Source organism: Sarcophilus harrisii, chromosome 2 (genome assembly GCF_902635505.1).
Source record: "Sarcophilus harrisii chromosome 2, mSarHar1.11, whole genome shotgun sequence".
NCBI classification, from domain to species: Eukaryota; Metazoa; Chordata; class Mammalia; order Dasyuromorphia; family Dasyuridae; genus Sarcophilus; species Sarcophilus harrisii.
Window position 1 is genome coordinate 212,758,844 of NC_045427.1, and position 27,157 is coordinate 212,786,000.

The window sequence follows — 27,157 nt, forward strand, 5'->3', positions numbered from 1 at the left end:
CATTTAGTCTACAATCCAGCTCTAGTGCTCTTCTTGCTGTTCCTCCCACATAACTTTCCATCCCCTGACTATACAATTATACTCTGTAATTGTATGCAAAATGTCCCCAATTCCTGGAAATATCCTCTCTCCTCACTTTAAACTTCTGGCTTCCCAGGCTTCCTTCAAAACTCAGCTTAAAACCTACTTTCTGCTGGAGGTTTTGTTCTCCAACCCTGCAATCCCTTCCCTCTGAGATTCATTCCCACTGACAATGCATGTATCTTGTTCGTATATGGCTGCTTGTATGTTGTCTTCCTCATTCGAATGTGAGCTCTTTGAAGTCAGAGACGATGCTTTTGTCTTTCTTGGCATTCCAGTACTTCCCTTAGAGTCTGCACATAGCAAGCATTTTTTAAATGCTTGAGACTGATTCACTAGTACCTGTTGTTGACACCCAGAAAGCACTTTTTAGTTAACAAAATAGGTTTTTTTTGTTTTGTTCTGGGAGGTATAATTATCCCCATTTGATTTGTGAGGAAATGGAGACCCAAAGAGGTTAAATTATTTCCCTATGGTTGTGTAGCTATTTTAATAGCTCTTTGAGAGCGATCAGATCACCAAATAGCATATGGTAAGCACTTATTAGGTAGTACTAGGCACTAGTACTAGGCACTCAGAATACAAAGAAATAGAAATTCAAGAACTTACATTCTATTGGGATTTGAACCTGCATCATCACATTCTTTCCGAGTTCAACTCTGGCCTCAGACATTTACTATCTGTGTGACAAGTTACTTAACCCAGTTTGTCTCAATTTCCTCAACTATAAAATGAGCTGGAGAAGACAATGGCAAACCATTTTAGTATTTCTGCCAAGAAAACCCAAATGGGGTCACAAAGAGTGAGACACGACTGAAAATGACATACAATATCTTGGATATACAGCAGCACTCTATCCATTATGGGGCACCACCCCAACAAACCTTAATAAAGGGGGAGAAAAGGGGAAGCCCTGGTTTGAAGAGCCACGAGGCAAAAAGTGTCCTTCTGGTTTAGGCTCTAATGTTAATGAGATGTGTAAAATTGGGCAGGTCATTCATGTTTCTGAACTTCAAGCTTCTCACCTGTCAAATGAAGATATTAAATGCTGAAACCAATTAGAATTTTCTGTTTCCTCTTACCAGGCACCAGGAGGCAGAACACACTGAGAGGAGAGAAGTGGATGAAGTGGGAAACCTTGGGTGGGCTGAAGTCCCAGGCACCAGCAGCAGGACTGAGATGAAGAGTCCTGGCATATGGATTTGGTGGGAGATCCCCTGTCCTTGGTGCTAAAGATCCTCCTTCTTTCTCAGGACATAGACCTTTTTAGGAGACCACACACCTGCAAATGAAAGGCTCCAGCATTTCCCACCACATCTCCTGATTAAACCCTGATTAACCCTGATTAAAGCATGGGTTAATCACTTTGTGCTGGGCACTGTGCAAGTACACAAGACAGTCTGCTGTAAAGAGTTTACATCCTAATAAAAGAAGACAACACAAAGGGAAGCGACAGTTGGAAGTGGAGTGAAAACTGGTTCAGAAATATCTAGGAAGTGGTGTGGGTCCTGATTTGGAGCGAGGTTTTTTTGTGTTGCATATTTGTCATTTGCCTTAAACTCACTCCCCCCAAAAACCCTCTCTTGAAATAAAAAAATAAGCATAGTCAAAGCAAAACAAATGAACAAATTATTTATGTTTAAAGATATATGACTCAATATATAACTCTAGCCTGTCCTCAGTACACTTTATCATCGGTATTCTAAAATCATGACTGTTCACGGCATTAATCAACTTCCTAAAGTCTCCCAAAGTTCAGCCCTTTATAAATCCTTTTTCATTCATTCATCAATAAAATATATTTTTTTAAATCTACAAAGTAAAGGATAAGATATTCAAAAGAACTCCCAAAATGGCAATTTTGTGATTGACTTGCTAATTGTAATAGAGAGATTTTTTTTAAGGGACATGGTATATCAATTAGTCATTCAGTCAACAAACATTCATTAAAGTACTTCTATGTGCCAAGGTGGATGGGGTGTGCAGGGAAGACTAAAGTCCCTGGTGTAAGGACTTGTTGAGCCCTTTTCAGGGCTGCTCATCCACCCTTGGTGTCTACCTGTGCCTTCACTCTCTCCTGTGCCTCCAAGAAGCTATAGTATGCACAGTAGCCACACCCCAGTAAAACCATCTTGGCAGACAAGCCAAACCAGGTTAAAGGTAACTGAAATGCCTCCAACCCGTTGGTGAGTTAGGGGGATGCCTGCCCTAAGCATGTGGAGACTTCCCAGGATAGAGATGGGTGAATGAGGGCTATTTGTCCCCAAAAGTCACAAAGGTGGCAGGAGCAGGCACTGTGGAGTTCTTCAAAGACACAAAGGTCACCAATTGTCCTGACTTTGACCAGCCAGTGGACTTCCATGATTCTGGAAGAGAGAGTGAAACTGAGTTCTCATTACAATTCTGTCTCCCCCCAAAGCTAATTCATGTGCAAGTTAAAACATCACTCCTTTTAAAAATTCAATAGCATTTTATTTTTCCAATGACATGTAAAGATAGTTTTCAACATTCATTCTTTTGTTTGATTTTTTTAAATTAAAGCTTTTATTTTCAAAACATATGCATGGATAATTTTTTACATTCACCCTTGTAAAACATTGTGTTCCAAAATTTTTCCCTCCGTTCCCCCCACCTCATCTCCTAGATGGCATGTAATTTAATATATAAATTAAACATGTGCAATTTTTCTATACATATTTCCACAAATATCATGCTGCACAAGAACTATCAGATCAAAAAGGGAAAAAATGATAAAGAAAATAAAGTGCAAGCAAACAACAACAAAAAGTGAAAATACTATGGTCAGTTCCCACAATCCTTTCGCTGAGTACAAATGGTTCTTTTCATCATAAGATCTTGGAACTGGCCTGAATCATCTCATTTCAACATTCATTTTTGTAAGATTTTAAAAGACATCGTCCCTTGATGTCATTGGTCCTCTTCAAAAATGAAGGCTTAACAATAATATGTACCAGTCATTGTATGAGGTGATGGGGATACCAAAAAGAAAAAAAGCCACACACAGAAATATATATACAGTCCTTACTCTCAAGGAAGGTACATGCTAATGGGAGGAAGGAAACAATATAAAATGTCTAGTATATGGAAGTTCTTTGAAAGGAGAAGGCATTAGTAGCTGGTAGAATCAAGAGATGCTTCTTATTTGAAATACAATTTAAACTTATTCTTGAATACCAGGAAAACTAAGAGGTGAAGGTGAGGGGGCAATTATGGGACACTGCCAGTGCTAGGATAAGCCATAGGAGAAGGAGTTTTATGTTGGAGGAACTCCAGTGTCAATGAAATGTAGATATATAAAGGGGAGTAAAGTGCAAAAACAAGCTTTAAATGTCCAAAAAGAGAGTTCAACAAGGTTTTGCAAGAGTGAATGTTGAGAACTATCTTTTCATTATTATTTTTAAAAATAAAATAAAAAATACACTATAAACTCCCCTAAAAGGAGAGAGTTCATGTTGGATCCTGGAGAGAATAGAAGCTACTTGAGCTCGTGAACTCATGAGGAATGGTGTGATCAGGCATAAGATGAGAAGAATCATATTGATAGCCGAGTGGAGGATGGATTAGAAGGAAGAGAGACGACGTGGGGAGAACAGTTAGAAGGCTAGTTCAGCCATCCAGAAGAGAGGTGAGGAGGGCCTGCACAAGGATTATGGCTGTGAAGAGAAGTAGACTTATACCAGAGATGTAACGGCAGAAATGCGAGAGTTGACATCAGACTGGCTCCGTGGGATGAATGAGGCTGAGGGGCACCCTTCTGCGGGTGGTCAGTGACCGCAAACTGGACCAAACAGTTCCCATGAGTCCAGGGTTCTGGGTCCACGAGGTCTTTACTTTTTTTTCTCCTTGGGTTGGAAGAGGATAAGTTATTCAGGAGCCATTGGGAAAATGCCCAGTGGCCTCTGGGGTAGGGCAGCCCTGGTAGCTTTTCCCACAATGAATCACTCTGTACAGTGTTTCAGGATCACGTGAGAAGCCGAGGCATCAGGGGAGAATGTGGGGAGGGCATGGGAGGTGCCAAGGGAGTGGAGGGCATCAAGGGTTCTCTGCTCAGCTCCCACCTGACTTGCAAGACAATGAAGGGCAGGATTTACCAGGCCCTTCCCCATGCCCTGAGCCAACCTGGGCCCTGTTCCATGGGATGAAACACGGCCAAGGGAAAATCCCAAGCTCAGGAAAGAGTCTGAACTGTGAAGGTCAGCATGGGTGGAGAAACCTTCGTGCATGATCCTGCAAACCTTTCCAGGGTCACATTTAAAACCGTGAGGGGCCTTTGCCGAGGGGAAGGAAGACGGGCGGCAGGTAGGTGGGACAGGGAATAAGTGCTGGCTCTGGAGGTCCAATTCCACTCTGGCCTGGGACACTGCTAGCTCTGTGACCTTGGGCAAGTCACTGAATCTGATCAACTATAAAAACAGAGGCAATAATAAAACCTACCTCTTGGGGCTGCTGTGAGGCTCGGACAAGGTGATAATTGTAAAGCATCTAGCCTGGGATATTTGTTGTTCAGTCTTGCCCAACTTCTTCTGCCTATGGGTTTTTCTTGGCAGATACTTGAGTAGTTTGCCACTTCCTTCTCCAGTGTGTCTTCATTTTTACAGATGAGAAGTGAGGCAAATAAGGATTAATTGACTGGTCCAGATCCCACAGATAGTAAGTGTCTGAGGATGGAATTTAGTTCAGATCTTCCTGACTCCAGACCCATTGTTCTGCCCACTGCACCACCCAACTGCCCCATGCCTGGCACATAGAAGAGCTATATAAATGTAAGTTGTAATGATAGTTATTATTACTCAATTTGTGTGTTGCCTAGTTTCATTAAATGCTTCCCACTTCTTTTGAAAACTTTATTCCAAAGGATGGCTCAGTGGGTAGGCGAAGGGGGAAGAAGCTATTTAGAAATGAAGATGATGTATAAACAAAATACATCAGTAAAATGTTTTTCTTTTTACTCTAGAGCTGGAGCTTGGGGAGTTGGGGCAGTGGTCCCTTGTCTCCCAGAGGTCCCCTAACCTAAGCAAGAGCACAAGCAAGCACCAAAGGTTCCCTAAATCCTTGATCTGTGACATTCTTGGGGTCTCACCAGGGCCCTAAATCCATTGCAGAGCCATCATTTTGGTACAGTCAGTCAGTTACCAAGCATTTATCAAGTGCTTACTGTGTGCTAGGGACTGTGCTAAAAGTTGGGAATACAAAGAAAGGCAAAAAGACATTCCTGGCCCTCACAGGGCTTCCATTCCAATGGAAGCACTTACACACAACTATTTACATATAAGATATAGGCAGAGGACAGTTTATATGGCAGCTTGCTGAAGGCATAGACCTGATTAAAAGCAAGAAAGAACATTGAGCCTAGAGGAGAACTGGGAGCAAGGTATAGAGCTGTGACATCTTGGATGAGTGACTTTACTTTTTGGGTCTAAGTCTCCTTATCTATAAAATGTGGGGAGCCTTATCTGCCTGAGATACTTCACAGTATTGTGAGCAAGCCTAACCTTCAAACGTTGTAGAAATAAAATTCATTGGGATGTACATCCTACCCCTGAAGTCTCTCTGAGTCCAGACTAAGGGTGCTTTGGGGGGCCAGGAAGGAATCCCTAGGATCCTCATCAGCTCTGAGTCATCTCTTCCCTGCCCTAGGCAAAATGTGGGCTGGAAAAAGGTGTCAGGCACATTCCTCTTAAAGCCCAAGTATTAAACCTTAACAAAAGGAGGAAGGATCAGGGCTACCCACAGCATAATTGTGAAGGCTGAAAGGTTTGTTTTTGGTGTGTCAACCCCTGCCTCAGCACCCACACACACCCCACCCTCAGCTTAGGCTGAAGCTCCCTCCTTGGCAGACACTTGTTCTGGGGGCTTCACTGTCTGGGTCTCTGTCCCCTTCATCTGGCACCTCCATATTGGCCCTCCTGACTCTTGGGTAATTGGGTGTGCCCTCTACAGTCAGGGCTTGTAACCAGGAGTTTGCTGGCAAATGCTTAATAACCAGCTGCACCAATCACTTTTAAATGTAATCTGTATTTAACATTTTCTCTATCAATTTCTTAAGTCTAGACAGTCAACAAAACAGTAAATCAAGTCCTGATTTGTAACATTTGTCAGTTTCCCAAGGTGAATAAATGATCCCAATAAATTTAGCAATTTCTATTCCAGCACAGCTCTGGTTGTAACGCTCCCTCACCGCCCTGCGGAAAATCACCTGGCCTTTTTTCTGCCGTCTAAATGACTGTCGACTAATTAACCACCAAATCCCAAGGAATATGATCATGGAAAAGAACTTGAAGGTACTTCTCCATTCCCAACACCCTCCTTCCTTCCTCTTGCAGAAGCAGATTTATCTGGGAAGGGACTTCAGATATCATGTGGTTCAGAGGGGGATCGTTATGTTACCAAGGAGAAACTGAACCCAGTTAGATTAAATGACTTAAGAGCAGAGTGGGAGAATCTAACCCTGGAACCTCTGACTCCAAATCTAGTATTTTTACCATTATTCTATGCTGTAAAACAGGTTCATATAAACATGAGTTGCTTCTGGTTCTCATAGTGGTTTTCTGGAGTTTAACCTGAAGAAACGATTAGTGTTCAGAACATGGGGGACCTTGTGGAGCCGTCCCTCTTGTGCAGACAGCACTGAACTTTTCTCCAGATTGTAGCAGGAGTAAGATCCTTGGCTACCCCCGAGGCTGATGGGTTTGCTAACAGATGCTGCCCCTGTGCTGGGACACATCCATGTGTAAGCCCAAGGGGAAGTACCAGCGAGGCCGGAGAGAGAACCACTCAAGAACGACAAGACCCCCCTCATCTAGACAAGACTTTGCATTTTATCTGTCTCGTGTGATCCCCATTCACAAGGGAAATAAAGCAGACATTGTCACCCTTCTGTTGTGAATGAGGAAAATGACTTCTACCTGAGCCAGAGCCCAGAGTCAGCAGGTCCCATCCTGAAGGAGCTTTCTGTCTAGTTGGGGAGATGAAGAAAACAGAGCTCAGGTGCCCAGGAGAGGCGAGCGGGGAAGGTGCAGAGGGATGCTCTGGACTCAAAAGTTGGTGTGAATCTGAGACATCATCGAGTCTGGCCCCTCATTTTAGAAATGCGGGGGCTGAGGCCCAGGGAAAGGAAATAACTTGTTTAACTCATACAGCGAACAAAGAGATGGATAGAGTGCTGAGCCTGGAGTCAGGCGTGAACTCAAATTCAGCCTCAGATACCTACTATCAGTGAGCTCCTGGGCAAGTCGCTGAATGCTATTTGCCTCAGTTTCCTCATCCGTAAAAAAAGAGAAGGAAACAGTAAATCGCTCCTGTATCTCTGCCAGAAAATCCCAACTGGGATCATGAAGAGTTAGACACAACCGAACAACAACAAAAATAACAAGTTGTACAGCTGCACATGAAAGTTGGAAGAGAGCTCACACTGGCCCTTAGATGCAAAAACCTAGATCCTTTGAACTCTGAGACTGCATGGAGTCCCCTCTGCCCAGGTGAGCCTGGGCTCGGGCAGTAGAACCGTAGAAATAAATCATGCGGTCTCTAGATTGAGGACCTGGGCTCAGACTCAGCTTTGCTGCTTCCCATCCAGACCATCCCTGGGAATCCATGCTTGGAGGCATTGGGGCCCTTTACTTTTGCTACTGGAGCCCCCCATTTCTGGTCTCCCCAAGCTGTCAGTGCCTCAGTGAGAGGGAGATGGGGTGGAGTGGTCAGTCAATCAAGCTGCTGCTGCTCAGGGTGACTCACCCACCCCTGGCCTAGTGCCAGGTGAGTCATCCACAAAGAGAGTCCGGTGTGCTATTAGATTCAGACACGCCACTGCCCACTGTGTAATTACAGAGTACCCTCCTGGGTGGAAATATCCATGTGTAGCCCAGATGACTCCATTAGCAAGAAACTGTCCTTTCAAAACTGCATGAGCCCTTCACTTGATCAATCTGGAGACACCATGATTACTACAGTTCTGCTGCCCTAGCCCAGGCTCTCCTGGTTCAGGCAGGGCTCATGCAGTTTTGAAAGGACAGTCACTTCACTGCCTCAGTTTCCTCATCTGTAAAATAGAAGGAATAGGTGGACTTGATGTTCTCTAAGATCCTTTCTGTCTAAGGATCCATAATCCCCTTGACTTTCTCTGTCTGACTTACAACCAGGATTGACAGTCTGTCTCCAGAGAATGCCTCCATTTAACCCCTTCAAATTAAAAGCTGAGGGTCCCAAGCAAGCTGGGCATCTTCACTCAGTCTTAGCCACTGATTTTTCTAAGGAGGGATAAGGGGGAGAAATTCTTGCCAAATTGCCCTGAGCCTTTCTCTGACTCTCTTAGTTGGAAGAGAATTCCCCTATATCACTAAGTGTAGAACAAATAAGAGAGAGCATCATCACGGCCTCTATAAATATCTATTTGAAAGGATTTAAAAAGTCATTGGGTGGGGGAGTCTCTTACACAATCACAATCATATCTGCTCCCTTATTATATCCTTATTCAAATCAGGAGTCTTTGAATATGCTGTAATCACTAGAGAGAAGTCTACAATGAGAGGCCTGAGGCGTAGAGAAGTGAGGCTGGTCATCCTGGGAGTGAGGAGTCCCTGAGAGTGTCTCATGTATTTGCACTCCAAGAGATGAGAGGAAGTGTCATTAATTCCAAAACCCCACTGCTCTATGATCCAGCCAGACTAGCTGTTCCAGGGATACACCCCATGCTGTCCTGACTTCAGCCACATGGGACAAGTATGCTAGGAATGTCCTCCCTGCTTGTCGAATTCCTACCTCCCAGTTAAGGTCCAACTCAGACGTCACCTCCTTCCCAAAGTCTTTCCTGATGGCAATGTTACTAATGACTTCCCTCCTTCTCCCATGGACCCTTCAGAACACTATTCTTCTTAGATGAGATCTCTTTATGGGGAGAGAGGAAAAGAGAGGGAGGTGAGGGGGAGACAGAGAGAGACAGAGAGACTGAAATAGAGAGAGACAGACACAGAGAAATAGAGAGGAGAAAGAGACAGAGACAGAGAAAGTGAAAGAGAGAGAGAGAGAGAGACATAGTCACAGAGAGAGAAACAGAACAAAACAGACATGGGCACAGAGAGAGACAGATATATATATATATATATATATATATATATATATATATATAGAGAGAGAGAGAGAGAGAGAGAGAAAGAGAAATAGAGGGGAGAAAGAGAGACATAGAGACAGAGAGAGAGAGAGAGAGTCATAGAACAACAAACAGAACAAAGCAGCAGACATGGACACACAGAGAGAGACAGAGAATGAGACATATAGAAAGACAGAGAGACAGACAGACAGACAGACAGAAATAGAGAGGAGAAAGAGAGACAGAGAGACTGAAATAGAAAGAGAGAGACATAGTCACAGAGAGAGAAACAGAACAAAACAGACATGGACACACAGAGAGAGACAAAGAATGAGACATATAGAAAGAGAGAGACAGCTAGATAGATAGGAAGAGACAGACACACAGAGAAATAGAGAGGAGAAAGAGACAGAGACAGAGAGAATGAAATAGAGAAAGAAAGATAGACACAGACACACATATAGAGAAAGAAAGATAGGAACAGAGACAGAAAGAAACAGACATGGACACAGAAAAAGAATTACAAAAAGAGACACAGAGAAATAGAAAGACAGAGAAACAAAGAGAGACACACACAGACACCTGCAGATAGATAGATAGACAAAGCTTCATTATAAAGTTAGAGTTAAGGCTACTGATTGAGAGGTTCCCTGTTGTCGTTCCTCATGATGTGATCCATTTATTTATGTCAATATGTATATGAACAGAAGGCAATAAAAAATCGTCTTACCTTTATCTGAAAGCTAAATCTATTGTAAACAAACAGAGAGTAAAAAAAAGCAAGATTTCAAGAGAAGAGGAAACTCCTATTGCTAGTTTGCTAGTCATTTGTGAAGCAGAAAAGGAGGAAGTGAAGAGGGGATAAATTTATTAGGTCGCAATATGGTAAAAATTTTGTCCAAGCAGATCACTCCTTCAGTGGTTCAGTAAGCCAGTTAAGTCTCTAGCTACTCATGATTATTTTAGGTTTGAGATAATAAGATCCTTTCTTCACAATTGGCCTGGCACATGTCCTCCTCCCAAAATTCCAAAGTTCTTTGGCTTCAACCTCCGACAATCCCTCAATCCTTTGTTCCATGTGAAAACAAAACAAAAAACCATAGTTCTCACTACTCCCTCGATTGTAAGGGGCTACATATTTATCATGTGATACGAAACATTCACAATTCTGTTTGTGAATTATCTATCTCCCTAAAGAGATTGAACACTCCTTGAGGAGCTCTTTCCCCTTTTCCTTTCCTTTTTACCAGTCACATAAAACCCATCTGCACAGTAAATGGGAGAAGCCATTTTTTGGCAATCTCCTTTCTCTTGTTCTGGGCGGACACAGACTCCACTATTCCCATATTTGTGGAAGGAATCCTAAGGTCCCCTCTCCATTCAAGCATTCAGACCTTCTTCCTACTTCCTAACAGTGGCCCTAAGGTGTGCCATCCCTAGCCCCATTGTCCTGCAGAATTGACATGGGTGCTCACACAGTTTAAGAAAAACAGAAAAACAGGATTATCATAATTATAATCCTTCCAGTAAGACGTGGAACTATGAAACCCCATCAATCTTCAGTGATTCTAGGTCTTTTCATTGACTGCAAATTAATGCTCCTATATATGCTATCTTACCCAATTAGAATATAACCTCTATGAGGGAAGAGACTGTCTACTTTTTTCTCCTCAGCAATTAGTATAAGGCTGAGCTCTGAGTTAAAAACTTTATTTATTCATTATTCAGACGTTCTATTTAAACTCTGTGCCTTTCTCTTGACTTTGCCTACAGTAAGCACTAAATAAATGTTTTTTAAAATGATTTAAATCAGATGGTGTGACAGAAAAGGTTCAGGACTACATTCTGGTTTTAGCTCTGATCTTGGTCAAGATTCTTGCCTTCTTTGGATTTGAAGGACAGTATGATGAAGGAGAGAAAGTGCTGACTTTAAATCCCAAAGACCTGTATTCAAATTTCTCCTTGGGAATTTAGTACCTGCGGGACTGTGGGCAAATCACTTAAATTCTCTTAAGTCATCTGTAAAAAGAGGGACATAGGTAAGGAAGGTTCCTTTCAACTCTAAATGTTGATCATGTGATTCATTTCCTCATCTGTTAAAAGCCTGGATTCATAGAATCAAAGTAAACAGCCTCTGAGTCAGCTAGTGCAGTGATATGAATGTCGAGTTCAAATTCAATGAAATGACTGAACAACAAGCTCATTGAAAATAGGGATTATTTGCGGCAGCAGTGGATAGAGTACCAGCCCTGAAGTCAGGAGGACCTGCGTTCAAATGTGATTTCAGACATTTAGCACTTCTTAACTGTGTGATTTGGGCAAGTCACTTAACCTGAATTGCCTCAGCAAAAAAAAGGGGGGGGTATTTCATTCTTTTATATTATATTTTATATTACATATTATTATATATAATATAGTATAATATAGTATACTTTTTATTTGCACCAAATGCTTAGCAGTTAATAAATGCTTAGTGATGGACTAATTAAACACAAGAACAATTTAGTTTTATTTTGGAGCCCTAACAACTTGGTTCTTTTCTTGGGAATAGTGGGGTGTACATCAGCTTCAGGAAGTCAGGGGCCAGATTTTATTGAAGTTTTATATCTCTACCAGTAGCTGTGACAGAGGTTTCTGTATACAGTAGGAACTTAATTCAAATTGAATTGATTCAAATCTAATTTTCAACAATTTTGACTCTGTTGCTGACATCTACTCTGACAGGTAAATCTTTTTTCTTCTATCCCTTTTATGTGTTGTCTTTTTCCATCAGAAAGTAAACGTAAGGGGCAAGGATTGTCTCATTGACTTCTATTTGTATTCCTAGTGCTTAGCACAGTACCTAACACCTAGTAAACACTTAATAATAAATACTTGCTGACTTATACCTACCTACCTAATCTACCTACCTACCTATCCATCCATCTATCTATCTATCTATCTATCTATCATCTATCTATCTATCTATCTATCCCTGTGAGCTCTATTTCTAGTAGCCCAGTGGGCATTTCTGCTAACCTCATTAGCTTAAATTCTCCATCCCAAAGAGCTAAGGGCGTGGTTATTATTCTGAGGGATCACAGGATTATAGATTTATAGGGGGATGGGACTTCCAAAGTCATACAGTTCAATTCCTTCTTTTTAACTTGAGAAAACTGAGACCCAAAGAGATTAATGGACTTGTTTGTCCCCAATCACAAAAAGTAGTGAGCAGCAGGGCCAGGATTTGAAGACAAATTTTACAGCAAATCTAGGACCTCTCTTCCACCTCATCCTTTTCCCTTAGACTCAGTTGCCACCAGGACTCAGTGTGAGCTTCCAGATCAAGTTAGTAACTGGGTTTCTCTACTATTCAATTCCGCCTCTTGACTGATTGCTGTGTAGAATGGAAAAAGGTTGGGGAAGCAGGCATCTCTGTTAACTGGAAGAGATAGGAACAGTAAATTTTTTATTTTTTCATCCTTAAGATCCAGTATTCTTCTTGGTGAGTGTGGAATTTAGTATGTTTATGTGACTTTTGAAAGCCCAAATTTATCTCTGAAAAAACAAGTCTTGTCTCTACACCCCTTGGGAAAATTCTGGGACTAGAGGCAAAAAAGCAAACTCATCTTCTTCCTCATCCCTCCCCCACTTCCCAAACCAGCTTCCCACCCCCAACTTCCCTGCCTCTGTCAATGGATGGCGTCACCATTTTCCTAGTCGTGCAGGACTGGTCTTTGATTCATCCCTGACTCACTCCCTCTATCATCTTTCCCTCTTCTAGAAGTTCAACACCTCATCCCACACATCCAATCAGTTGCTAAATCCTCTGGATTCTATGCCTGTGATATCTCTCCCATCCACCCCCTCCCTTCCACTCCCACTGTAGGCAACCTAATTCAGGCCTGAGCCTCCAAACTGATCATAGAACTATAGCTTTAGAGCTGGAAAGGATCTTAGAAGTCATTGAGTCCAGTGTTTTATAGTTAAGGAAATTATTTTCCAAGAAGAGGAAGTCATTTGTCTGAAGTCACATAGGTAGTAAAAAAGTTGAGATGTGAATCTACAGCTTCTGACTCCAAATCTAATGCTATTTCCTTTGTACCATTATGATCTCCTTGTTTTTCCCAAATTATGCTTCAGGAAGTCATCAAAATTGTTTGATTGTTTTTTAATGCTCTTCTCTGATCAGGTTATTCCTTTGCTCAAAAGCACAGACTCTCCTATAGACTCTCAGTGATTTGGCTCATCAAATCTTCCAAACCTTATCTCATGCCATACCCCTTCACACAAACTATGCTCCTCTCAAACTAGCTACTTATATTCCATGATCTTAACCTGACTTCTCCTTATTATTGTTTTGTCACATCCAACTCTTCTCTCAAGAGAGACAGGAGGGTTTCCCATTTCCTTTTTTTTGGTTCATCTTACAGATGAGGAAACTGAGACAAACAGGAATAAGTGACTTGCCCAAGGTCACACAGCTAGTAAGTGTCTGAGGCTGAATTTGAACTCAGGTCCTCCTGACTTCAGGGCCAGTTCTCTACCCACTGTGCCATCTAGCTGCCCCATGCTTATTATTTTTTTATAATTTTGCAGCTTTTAATTGTTTTATGTTTGTGATTATTTTTTCATTTACATTGTCGTAGACATTGTTTATATTATGTCATTTTCTTTTTCTTGAATTATCGAGCTCAAAAAACTTACAGGCTCCATGTTGGCTATAAAATAAAATTCAGAAGTTTTAGTCTTCTTCAGAAGATCTGATGCTTGAATTTGGAACTATGCCCAAAGGGCTATCAAACTGTGCATACCCTTTGACCCAGCAGTGTTACTACTGGGCTTATATCCCAAAGAGATCAAAAAGAAGGGAAAAGGACCGACATGCAGCAGCCCTTTCTGTAGTGGCAAGGAACTGGAAACTGAGTGGATGCCCATCAATCAGAGAATGGCTGAACAAGCTTTAGTACATGAATGTTATGGAATATTATTGTTCTGTAAAAAACAAACAGTGGGAGGATTTCAGAAAGATCTGGAGAGACCTACATGAATTGATGCTGAGTGAAATGAGCAGAACCAGGAGATCATTATACATGGCAACAACAAGATTATACAATGATCAATTCTGATAGATGTGATTCTTTTCAACAATGAGGTGATTCAGACCATTTCCAATGTATCTTGTGATGAAGAGAGCCATCTACACTCTCAGAGAGAGGACTGTAGGAACTGAGTGTGGATCACAACATAGCATTTTCACTCTTTTTATTGTGGTTTGCTTGAATTTTATTTTCTTTCCCATTTTTTGATATGATTTTTTTTTTGTGCAGCAAGATAATTGTATAAATATGTATGCCTATTTTGGATTTAACACATATTTTACCATGATTAACATATACTGAATTACATACCATCTAGGGGAGGAGGTAGAGAAAAGGGGGGGTGGAATTGGAACACAAGGTTTTTCAAGGATCAATGGTTGAAAAAATTATCCTTGCATATGTTTTGAAAATAAAAAAAAAAAAACTTCAATTAAAAAAAAATCTGATGCTTGGAAGGACCTTAGAAATCGAGTTCAACTCTGTCACTTTACAGATGAAAAAACTGGGAACTGTCATGATAATGTAACTTGCCCACGATCACACAAGTAATTCATGGTAAAGGTAGGATTTTTATTATTATTATTATTATTATTTTATTTATTTATTTGTTTATTTTTTTGCTGAGGCAATTGGGGTTAAGGGACTTGCCTAGGGTTACACAGCTAGGAAGCGTTAAGTGTCTGTGGTCAGATCTGTACTCAGGTCCTCCTCACTTCAGGGCTGGTGCTCTATCCACTGCACCACCTAGCTGCCTGATTTTGATTTTTAATTAAATTTTATTTTATTTTCAGATCTGAGTTCTCTTTCTTTCCCAAATCCCCACTCCCAACATAAAAAGTAAGAAAATTAAAATCTCCATTTCAAACATGTATAATTGGCAAATTCCTGCCTTGACCACATCTCCCCTCCCCCAAAAGTTCAATATGTATTCTCAAAAGTAGCTTCTTAACCCAAACCCTGACTTTAGAGTTCACTGTTCTTTTCACTAGGATTTTGAATCACTCAATCAATACAGATTAATTAGGTGCCTCCTCCTTGCCAGGCACTCTGCTAAGCAATGATGATTCAAAAGAGGCAAAAGACCATCTCTGCCCTCAAGGAGCTTACAATCTAATGAAGGAAACAACATGCAAATAAATATGTCAAAACCAAGTTTTAGATATAGATTAAATAGGAATAATTAAAATAGGGAAGGTCCTGGAATTAAGAAGGGTTAGGGAAAGCAACTTATGGAAAGTGAGGTTTTAATTGAGACTGAAAGGTAAGAATGGATTGTAAACTGTAAGCTAGGCCCTTCCCATACAGAGCTTAGATAATGCTCATTAAATACCTGATTGCCTGAAAAGGTGAGGACACATTTATTGGTTAGCTGAAATGCTCATGGAGGATTCTTAGATCTAAGCCTCCATGTTATTTCTTACCTTCTTCATCCACTGTGTGACAGCAAGATCCTTATTCTTCAGATTTTCCCGACAGTATCTAGAATAGTGCAAGCACTAACCGAACGAATGAGTGTGTACAGAGCTAGCCCAAAGGACTCATGTTTTTAACTTTCCTTGATCTTTGGATACATGTGCAACGATCCTGTGGAGAACGGCAATCTGGAGATGCTCTTTTGCATGCATAATTAGACATGAGGGAAAGTGAAGGTGGCATAAAACCTATTTCCTCATCATACATGGACAAATAGTATTTCCTTGCTTTTATATGGAAGTTGTTTATTTGTGTCTAAAAAAGCTGTGCATTGTTTGAAACTGGTAACAGCCGTATTCTAACCTTTTCTGCCTTGGTGTGCTAATAAAACCCTGAACCGAGATTTCCTTTTTAACAATATTTGGAGACTACAAAGGCACCTTTTGCTCATATAATTATGGCTAGGTGAACCTATTGTCTGATTCTGCAGCCAGCACTTAGACCTTTGTCTGATCATGAGTCAGGAGTGGACTTCCCCACTGTGATCAATCAGCTATGAGGTGGTCAGAGAATTAAATTCTCCAGGCTTAGAAAGTATAAGGAGAAACTGGTCCTGAATACAAATTTAATTCTCTCATTGTGTACAACGATACAAAAATGGTCCTGGGTGAAGAAAAAAGCAATGGTGAGTCCAATTGGACCCAACATTAGGTCTCCAAGGGGCAGAACTATCAAAAAATACTGGTATCATTATGGGAGCAGGATAGAGTAAACTTCTTCCCAATTTTCCATTGGACAAGCTATTTGTTAAAAACTTGAGACAAGAGTAAAATGCCAGATCTACAGGAAATGCCTGAGACTCAAATCGTAAAGCTGTTAGGACTGGACTCGGTATTTAGAGAATTGTGGGAAACAAATTTGGGCAGACAAATAAGGGACCTTTGATTATGGTCAGCTGTGCATGCTAGAAATAAGATTTGATGATCTAGAGTCTCTCTCAGCAGCGGATTATTGGTGCTGTTAGGCAGAACTTTCAAACTGCATCATTACATGTCCGTTGGAGGCACTGGTCTAAACCACTGGGCTACCACCAAGCAATCTGGATTTCTCATAATCAACAGCCATGGCACCCTTAAGAACCATTTCTGTAGGGAACAATCAGAGGAATGTACAAGTCCCTTTCCATCAGGAGACACTGTACTATGGCAGCAATTCACTTCATCCTTTTGGATAGATTCAGCCACCATCATTAAGAAAATCAAGACCATTAAAAGGGGCCATAATCCTACTTGGGAAGATAGTGAGAAATTATCAAATGCTCTTCACACAAAGGATGAGAAAACAAAGACTCTGTCCTATCTTGTTTCACACAACCCCAAATGGTTCCTAATTGTAATTATAATGATTGGGAGTGGGGAATGTTCACTGATACAGAAATGACCCTCTCTGATGCTCCAGACTGGCAGGCAACACAACAACTGGTAAATTGGGAAATATTCCACGCTATTCAAAATTTAGAGGAACATCCTGAAACTTTCTATGTTTGTTTGTGTACAGCCATATTTGCTCAGTTGGATCCAGAAAAGGAGCGTGATCTAAAAGCAATTGCTTCAGTTTATTTTAATAAATGAACAGCAAATATCTACAACGACTTTCATAGATTCTGTCCCGGCTAGTGGAAAAACTATTAATAGTGAACTCAGAAGAATTGTGTTGAACTTGTTTGAAAGACGGAAGAAGAAGGAACTTGAGAAAGAGAAGATGAGATTAAGGAAGTGAAGATACTGGTGGCTGTCATGAAGGAGATGACACAGGAAGATAGAGGAGAAAGGACTAAGGACCAGAAAAGGAGATTTCAAAAGCAGGAGGAAGGACTGATATGTTTATATTGTAAACATTTATTGTAAAAACCCCTAGAAGAGAGATCAAAGGAAATGCAAGACCTCTGACAGAGGGCAAAGGGGGGGCCCCATGAAGAACCAGCTGCCATGTGGATTGCAACCCTCACCATTACCTTAATGTCTTCCACAACTGCCATGGACACCAAACACTTTATTCCTTATTTTGGTACTGGGTATGAATATTTTTTTAATAAAACTTTTTATTTTCAAAATACATACATAGATAATTTTCAGCATTCACCCTTACAAAACCTTGCATTCTAATTTTTCCCTCCCTTTCCCCAACCCGCTCCCCTAGATAGCAAGTGATTAATATAAGTCAAACATGTGCAATTCTTCTATACATTTTTCTTTGAGACAATCTGCAGGCTGTGCCAGATGGCCGTCCCATTGCGCCTAAATGATTACTGTGCCAGCTGTGCCAGTAACTCCATGTCCAGGGACATGGAATAACTGATGTCTGTACAAATTTTCCAGTCATGGTTTGCTCCTGGTGTTTATGCTGAGCCCCATCTTATGGCCTTTAGCTGTCTTTCTTCACAACAATTTAATTCCTCATGGAAGAAAACTGCCAAAAGTGGAAGAAAGTGGGCAGGGCTACCATTTGAACCCCACTGATTGACTTTATTCGATTGCCAATTTCTTTGGGTTGCAGATACGTTTTGGTGCACCAAGACCAACCGAGCCATTGGGGTAGAGACTTTTCCAATAACACATACCGCAGCAAATCTAGGAGCAAAGTGTCTCATCAAGGACTAAATACCAAGATTTGGCCTTCCATGTATTATTGACTGCAACCAGGAGCCTCAGAAATCACCAGATAAGTCTCCAAATGTTTTGGGGATAGGTCTGGGCCTGTACACCCTTTTGCAATCATAATCATAATTGGTGGAGGAAGCTGAATGGCTAAAGAAGGAAGTTAAGGCTCTTGGGAAAACTCCCAAGAGTTTTCCCAAGGAAAACTCCAGGAAACAGGTAAAATGGCCTCAGGTCGTACCTGTGTTGTTCCAACTTAGAAATGGTAAGAGGCAGGACTGTGGATTGAAGTTATAGATTTTGAAATTCTATTTGATAGGCCACCTATTATTGCCTTGTAGCACCTGATGAGATGATAATAATCTCTTTGGGTCTCTCCCAGATTCAGAAGGAGGAAGTCTTTGGGAAAGCAGCCTTGGAAGAGTCGGAGCATTCATTTGAGCCAGGTGACTAAGGAGGGTCTGCAGAAAGATCTTTAGACATTTCTCCTGGAATGAACTTTTCCAGATGTTTCTGACCAATCATCTTGCCATCAAGATTGCAGAAGTACAACCTGGAAATGTTACTTCCAAGACTTCCAGGCAGTGATTGATCTCAGCCCAACCATGGAAGAAAACTATGGAAACAGACCCAGTTAAGCTGAAAAGAGACCCCGATGCCAATCAGTGGTCCTTATCTAGATGTTTGTTTGTTTTTGATAACTAGAACCTTACATTTCACCTGTAATCTTTTACATATTTGTTTTCCATGCTTTCTGGCCTGTTTTGTACACTTTGGATTAGAAGAACAGAGAAACCCAATATTTATGTGAACTTGATCTAAAATGCCAGACGCTGATTGTTGGATATATACTCCTGCCCTTTTAACTTTGGAGGAAGAGATACTCCTGGTGGGTGAGGGCCATGATATATAGGACAATTGTGATTGTGGGTCAGTCCTGAAAACAAAAATAATATACCTAACTGTATTGTCCTAGGTTGGAAAAATGAGTCTTCTCAGCCTTTCCCTTATGATTGAAAGAGGATTTTCAAACATATCTCAACATTTACCACTCCTAACCCCCACTTCAATTGCTCTGTACTATAAGACCAATTCTGCTATGTTATCAGCAAAATGGGACAAGCAGCCAGGGAAATGAGGTGGTAAAAGGATGTAACTATATCATGGCGCTACATAAAACTGTGACTATTCAAAGAGACAAGGGAATTTTAGATAATGTTTACTGCCTCAGAGATTTGTCATTCACTGAGGGATTCTTTAGGATAGCCCTTCAAGACCTTTGTTTGTTTATTTATTTAATTTAAAATTTTTCTTTTAATTCCTTTTTTCCTTTCTTCTCTCCCTCCCTTTTTTCTTCTTTCCTTCCTTCCTTCCTTCCTTCCTTCCTTCCTTCCTTCCTTCCTTCCTTCCTTCCTTCTGCATATTATTGGCTTCCTCCAAATTGGCAGACACACTGTGAGATGGATTGATTTTTTTTAACCTTCTAGTCAACTCACCTTACCTTCGAGTTCTTGGCTTGCAAAATAAGTGCTTGCCATACCGATGGGGAGGGCACCCTCACAACTATATTTTCTATGTATGGCATTGCCTGTAGCCTTAACGTCCTAAACAGAATGAACAGATTTTTGGAAATCTTTGACAGTGAGATCATAGGGACTGTGGAGGAGCTTAGAACTGAGGTGCATGCCCTCAGTGCTGTGGCCTAAAAAATAGATTAGCTCTAGATTTCCCCCTGGCAGAGACAGGAGGGTGTGTACCCCCATAGGTAAGGAGTGCTGCACCTGGGTTCCTGACAGCTTCCACAACATTCAGACCTTAGAAAACCTGGAATGAGTTCCAGGCAGTTAGGAAGGAGCCTTGGTCTCCATGGGAGTGGATAACATAATAGCTGACCAATTTTTCATGGCTGAAGTATTTGTTTATAAGCTTTCTGTCAGTCCTCTTAGAGGAATCATTTTCTATGTGTGTTTACAGTATCTTTCTTGGTGTAAAGACCTACTCCCAAGGCCTACCCCAAAATTACAAGCAGCCAAGATTAAGAAGATCCAATTGAGGGTAGAGGAGCTATAATATAGGTCCAATTATGGTGCTGTGCCATGACTATGGTTGCCAAGGGGGTATTGTGCAATGCTAGCATGAAGTGACTCATGTTTTAACCTTGTCTGACCTTGGGGGTACATATACAACCATCCTCCGGAGAGTGGAGGTCTGGAGAGAGATACCCTTTCACATGCTATCTAGACATGGGGAAAAGCCGAGGTGGCGTAAGAGGAGGATGCTTCATCATCCACAGACCAATCAGCGCTGCCTTGCGCTTATATGGAAGTTGTTTACTCCTGTCTATAAAAGTTGTGCCTGGTTTGAAATTGGCCTGGCTACACTCAAACTGCTTTCTGCCTTGGTGTACTAATAAAATACTTTTGCCCTTTTCCCCTGAGTTTGCCTCCTTGACCAGAGTAAGGCCTGAACCAAAATTTCCTTTTAATACATGCCTTTGAAAAGAATAAATTAGACAGTAGTTATTGACTCGTAGAAGTTGGTGTAAGAGCTTGGAAAGCTGAGAACAAAAATACATTCACTGCAGGGCAGGGAGATGGGGAGATCAGTCCCCAATCTTCTCATCCCCTTCCACCAAGAAGGCAAGAAAAATACATTGCGACTTTCCCCACCACAGTTTCAATATATCAAAGGTCAGCCTAAGAAATTAAATAAATAAAATAAGAAAATAAATAAAAAATGAAATTAAAAGAAATTAAGAAATTAAATGTAAATTTTGGGGGGGTTTTGCAGAAGCCAGCAGACAACAAAGAAAAAATTTAGAAACTCAGAAATGTATAAAATATATGTATAATAGTATTCCAAATTTTACAATAAAGTACTGCAAACATCCCTTAAAAGAAAAAGAAAAAATTCCAACTTCTTCTCTGCTATGAATGGAGGATCAAAAAAATTTACATGAATCTTCCAGATTGCAGGAGTTCTTTTCCCCTAACTGGGGCGATGGGGAAGAGATAACTCTATAGCTCTGCAAACATATTTTTTCATTAGCCATAAAAAAAAGTCAGAAGAAGAAATGGATGAAAGTACACTTCAATCTGCATTCTGAGACCCCTGATTCTCTTCCTCAAGGTAGGTTATATGTTTTTTTATGAGTCCTTGGAATCATGATCGAGCACCGTGGTCGATCTGAGTTACTGAGTCTGTCTTTACATTGGATTATCTTTACAATATGATTGTTATCACATAAATTGTTCTCCTAGTTCTTGCCTTAATTCTTTATCTCAGAAACAAAAGGCTGTCTGCTGGTTTACCCCAGGGTTGTGGCACTGGGGCTGTCTTGTGGTCTCTTGAGGTGACAGGATGGACGTCAGATCTCATTTCCTTTGCACTTCTTGGTATTTTCACAGCAACTTGCAAGGTCCCATCTCTCCTTACTTAGATGGCCCAGAAAGCTCATCCTTTTCTTGGAGAAAAAGGCCTAATATGTGCTCTCTACATTGGATCAGATTCTGGTGGGTAAACACAATCCCCAGCAAGAGTTGGTGTACAGAAAATCATGGGAGATCTTTGACTTTTTCTGTGTCTCCACTGGGGAAGGCAAGACAAAGCAACAAATATTTATTTATTCATTTATTTTTTCAGTTTAAATTTTCTTTTTTTGGGGGGAGAGTTTCAATTTTTGTTTTTTTAAAGCTTCTTATTTTCAAAACATGTGCATGGATAATTTTTCAACATTAACCCTTGCAGAATCTTGTATTCCAATTCCCCCCTTCTCCCACCCCCTCCCCTAGATGGCAAATATTCCAATATATGTTAAACATGGTCGAAATATATGCAACAAATATTTATTAGGGGCAAAAGCTTTTATTAAATATTTATTATTTGGAAAGCACTGTGCTAATTACTGGGGATACGAACACAAGCTTAAAGGAAGATAGTCCCTGATCTTAAGGAGCTTACATTTTAATGGAGGAAAGGATTCCCAAAAGGAAATTGTAAGGGAGAGGAGGTAGCAGCGGGAGGAAGGAAGAGAAAACAGTTTCCCAGCTTATCCTGGGGAGTGGGAAATGGGGAATGGCAGAGCAGACACCTTCCTCTCTCAGGCAATAGAGAATCTCTGGCCTTTGGTTGAAATGACCTTTAACTTTTCCTTCAGTTCTGAGAGTTCCAGTCTCAGTTCCATCCTTTGTGGATCCAGAGGGCCAGGTAGCCCCTATATTTCAGTTCCGCAAAGAAGTCTTCCTAGCTCAAGCAGAGCTTTTGCCCTTCTCTATGCTTCAGGCATGGGGATAGAGGGAAGGTTACTGCCTTCTCCCTCCCAAGTTCATAGAGAAGAACTGTGTCCTGTATACAGTGACAAGGAAGGAAAGATTCCCCTTCCTCTTCACTTTTCTACTTCCCTAGTTGATCCTTTCATGATTACTCAACCCTGCCAGTTATACATTTGACCTGTCCTCTATCCCCCAAATGCCTGGAGACCTAAAAGGGAGACAACTGTTTCACATTTGGCTCAGGATTTATTGTTTCCTTCCCTCCCTCCTTTCCCCCTCCCTTGTAATTGAGGTTAAGTGACTTGCCCAGGGTCACCCAGCCAGGAGTCTGAGGCTGGATTTGAACTCAGGTCCTCCTGACTTCAGGGCTGGTGCTCTATCCACTGCACCATCTGGGTGCCCCATCACAATTCATTGTTTTACTGGATATTTCATTTGTAATCTAGTATAAAGTATAAAGAGTATGGGACCTGGAGTCGGAAGTCCTGGATTCAAGCACTACCTCTCCCACTTGCTAACAATGTGAACTTGGCCATTTTTCTTTTCCCATCTGTAATATGAAGATAATAAAACTTATAGCATCAGACCTACAGAAGATGTGAGATCTAAGTGAGGTCAATGCTTGCAAAAGGTCGTTGTACGTCAAACACCACGTAAATGTTATCTGTTACTCTTATTGACCACATGTGTTCCTATGTCATTTTCACCACCCAGATTCCCCTGGGGAACATTAAAATTTAGCTCAAATTTTCTGGGATAGGGATGGGGAGAGGGAAGGATCTAATTTGAGAATACTAAAATTGGTGTTTTGTTAGTATATCCACTAAAATATTATTATTATTTTTTAAAAAGAAGGGACAGCTAGGTAGCACAGTGGATAGAGCACCAGACCTGAAGTCAGGAGGACCTGAGTTTAAATCTGGCCTCAGATACTTAATACCTCCTAGCTGTGTGACCCTGGGAAAGTTACTTAAAATTCATGTTGGTCTTCCATGTTCTCATTCCTTCCTAGGATGATCTTTCCTTCTCTTCTTGTCTCCACTTAGAGATAGCTTCTTCTTTCCTACTGTTTCTAACATCCTGCCAGTTCCCCACATGGTACCAGTTCCTCAGCACACCCTTTTCTCTGGAGCGGCTACATGGATGTGCAGGCTTCTTTCTCTTCAGGGAACTCAGGCTAAATCTGTATGTAGAGCTTCTCTTCTTGGTTTTGTCTTGCTTTAGCTCTCTTGGAGTCTATGTGTAGTTCTCTCTGAAAGGCTAAACTGAAGAGGGCCTTGGAAGAGCTCACTAGCCATGAACTAGATAAAGCTTGCTTTCTTTCTTTCTTTCTTTCTTTCTTTCTTTCTTTCTTTCTTTCTTTCTTTCTCTTTCTTTCTTTCTTCTTTTCTTTCTTTCTTTCTCTCTCTTTCTCTCTGTCTTCTCTCTTTCTCTCTCTCTGTCTTCTCTCTCTCTCTCTCTCTTTCTTTCTTTCTCTCTCTCTCTGTCTTCTCTCTTTCTTTCTCTCTGTCTGTGTTCTCTCTCTCTCTCTTTCTTTCTCTCTCTCCCTTCCTTCCTTCCTTCCTTCCTTCCTTCCTTCTTTCCTTCCTTCCTTCCTTCCTTCCTTCCTTCCTTCCTTCCTTCCTTCCTTCCTTCCTTCCTTCTTCTCTCCTCTCTCTCTCTCTCTCTCTCTCTCTCTCTCTCTCTCTCTCTCTCTCTTTCTTTCTTCCAAGGCAATTGGGATTAAGTGACTTGCCCAGTGTCACACAGCTAGGAAGTGTTAAGTGTCTGAAGCCAAATTTGAAACTCAGATCCTCCTGACTTCAGAGCTGGTGCTCTATCCACTGCACCAACTAGCTGCCCCTAGATAAAGCTGTTTTTTTTAAAGGGACTTTATCAAAGGAATAATGAGAACCTAGGACAAGAAGAATTCATACTTTTTATGAAAGAGAAAAAAACAATCAATAAGCATTTTTAAAGCACCTACTATGTGCCAGGTATTGTTTAAAAGGCAAAGGAGACTCTTCTTGGGATGCTCCTGAGCTTACTAACTTTATAACCATAGAAATTACCATAGAAATACAGACACAGTTGCTTCTTGCTTGGAAATAGCAGCTTTTTGTCTTGAAAATGACTAGCCCTAGCAAGTCCCACTCTTAGAATACTTAGCTGGCTTGTGGAGAGTACATGAGGGATTTCACACATGAGTGTGAGCATTGAGTGCCGTAAAGACTGATTTTCTTTCTAGAAGAAAAAAGGAATGTCTGTGGAGTAAAATTAATGTGTAATTGAAAGGGAAACAATAGACACACACATAAGTAAATCGAACTGTAAAAGTGACCGATCAATGAGGGAAGTACTAATGAGCATGTACAGAATGCCTCTATATAATCTCCACAAGGACTTAGTGTCAAAGCACAGAAATTTTGCAGTTGTAAATGGTTCAACATGATAAAAAGGAGTTTGAGTGGCTGTGACTGAGTAGTTAGAAGTGGAGTATATTCAAAAGGTACTAGTCAAAAAGAACTTGTTCTTTCTTTAAAAAAACAACTTAGTCTCCCCCCCCAATATTGTTATCTTATTGCTTTCTGTCAGGCAGAGTTCCAATGAGAAAAAAGGTAATGATATTAAGGAGAGACATCTTGGACACTTCCCATCAAAAGTTAATACATGGACTATGAATATGGACCTCAGCTCTTCCTTGGTGTTTGTTCTTTCTTATTAGGAGAAGGAGATTTGTGGCTTACAACCTCCTGAGTTTCAAAACGTTAGGAGAGTGAGCCACTAAGATGTCTTGAGATAGTTTGTATGTTAGGATCTGTAGCCAGTTGATTCAGCAAACTTTGGGATCCAGCCCAACAGTAGCTGAAATAAGGGCTCATCTAGCAGCAATGGTGCATTCAGACATTAACTTGGAAGGAATTAATGTTATATAGAAAGTTCATTATGTTCTCAGGTCCTGCTGACTTCAGGGCTGGTGCTCTATCTATCACACCAACTAGCTGCCCCTAGATAAAGCTTTTTTTTTTTTAAAAAAGGGACTTTATCAAAGGGATGATGAGAACCCAGGACAAGAAGAATTCACTAGTGAACCCACTCTAGCCAGAAGAGGTAGAAAGGCAGAGTGTACCCCAGAGATGTTGGGGTGAAATGTTTATATAGCTAATTTTGCTATTATACTTTTTTGAAAATGTATATTTGTTCTAATTAAACTGATATTTAGAGAATGATTTGAGCAAAACTTGAATTTTTTTTTGTTTAACATGTGATTTCATCAGCTAGAAACATCGAGAGAACACAAGAGAACTATACCATTTCACAATAACTCGCAGGCTACAACTTTCCCCATGACCACCTTCACAAGTAAACTTTGTTTTTTCTTTTCAAGGTAAAGTATCTTACTTACTGTGTATGATCTGGTGCAGTTGGAGCTGTGGGCTGAGGAAGGTTGATCTACTCCTCTACCTTCTCCCATTGTCCACACAGCAGAGGTACTCCCAGTCCTAGAGTTCGGGCTCACCAAGGCTGCCCTCTCACCTTCGGTAGCTCAACTTTGCTAGCTCCAGCCCTGTGAGAACCAAGGTGGAGGCTGAGCAACAGACTGAGGCTGCAGACACCACCACTACTTGTTGTAGTGTAAATACAGAAAAAAAGGATAAATCGTGTATTTCGATCTGCATGTTCTTCCTCAGGAGGTGGCTAGCACTTTCCATCATGTGGCTGTTGGTATTGTCTTGGGTCATTGTATTGCTGAGAAGAGCTAAGTCAATCATAGCTGATCAATCCTCCCCAAAAAATGAAATTCTTATTAGCAGGGCCTTTGTATTCTCAGTTCCTTGCACAGCTCAGCACACATAGTGGGTACATGCTGAATGCTTGTTGTTTAAACATCGCTCATTTCTACAGCAAACATATTAAAACTGATGGAGTCCATACCTTTTGACCAAGAGATTCTCTTGCTAGACATATAGCTACCCCAAAGGGGGTCATTGATAAAAAGAAAAGGTTCATATCCATCACAGTATTTATAGTATTATTATTTGTGGTAGCAAAGAACAGGTAACAAAGTGGATTCCCAGCAGTTGGAGGAGTATCTAAATAAGCAGTGATACCTGAATGGAATGGAATAGTACTGGACTTTAAAGACATAATGAATATATAGAGAATCAAGAAAAGACTTAACATGAACTGATTTTGAGGAAAGTAAGCAGACCCAAGAGAACAATATACGATATACAGTAACTGTAACAATTTAAATAGAAAGAAAATAAAATATAAAACAATCAAAAATGAACATTATAAAACTTAAAAAGAATGAATTTATCCTAAAAGAAGAGATATGATAAGATATCTCTCCCTGATGTCTTTGCAGAGGTCAAAGGTCCATGGGGAATACTAAACATATTGTCAGATTGTTTTTAGGTGGATTGATTAGTTTTGTTGATTTTCATTTTCTTTATTCTTTTTTCTTCTTTAAAAAAAATCTTTTTTTTTTTTTAATAGGGAATGACTCTGGAAGAGAAAAGAGTAGTGAGATGGGGGAAAAATTTGACTATATAAAAACAAAAT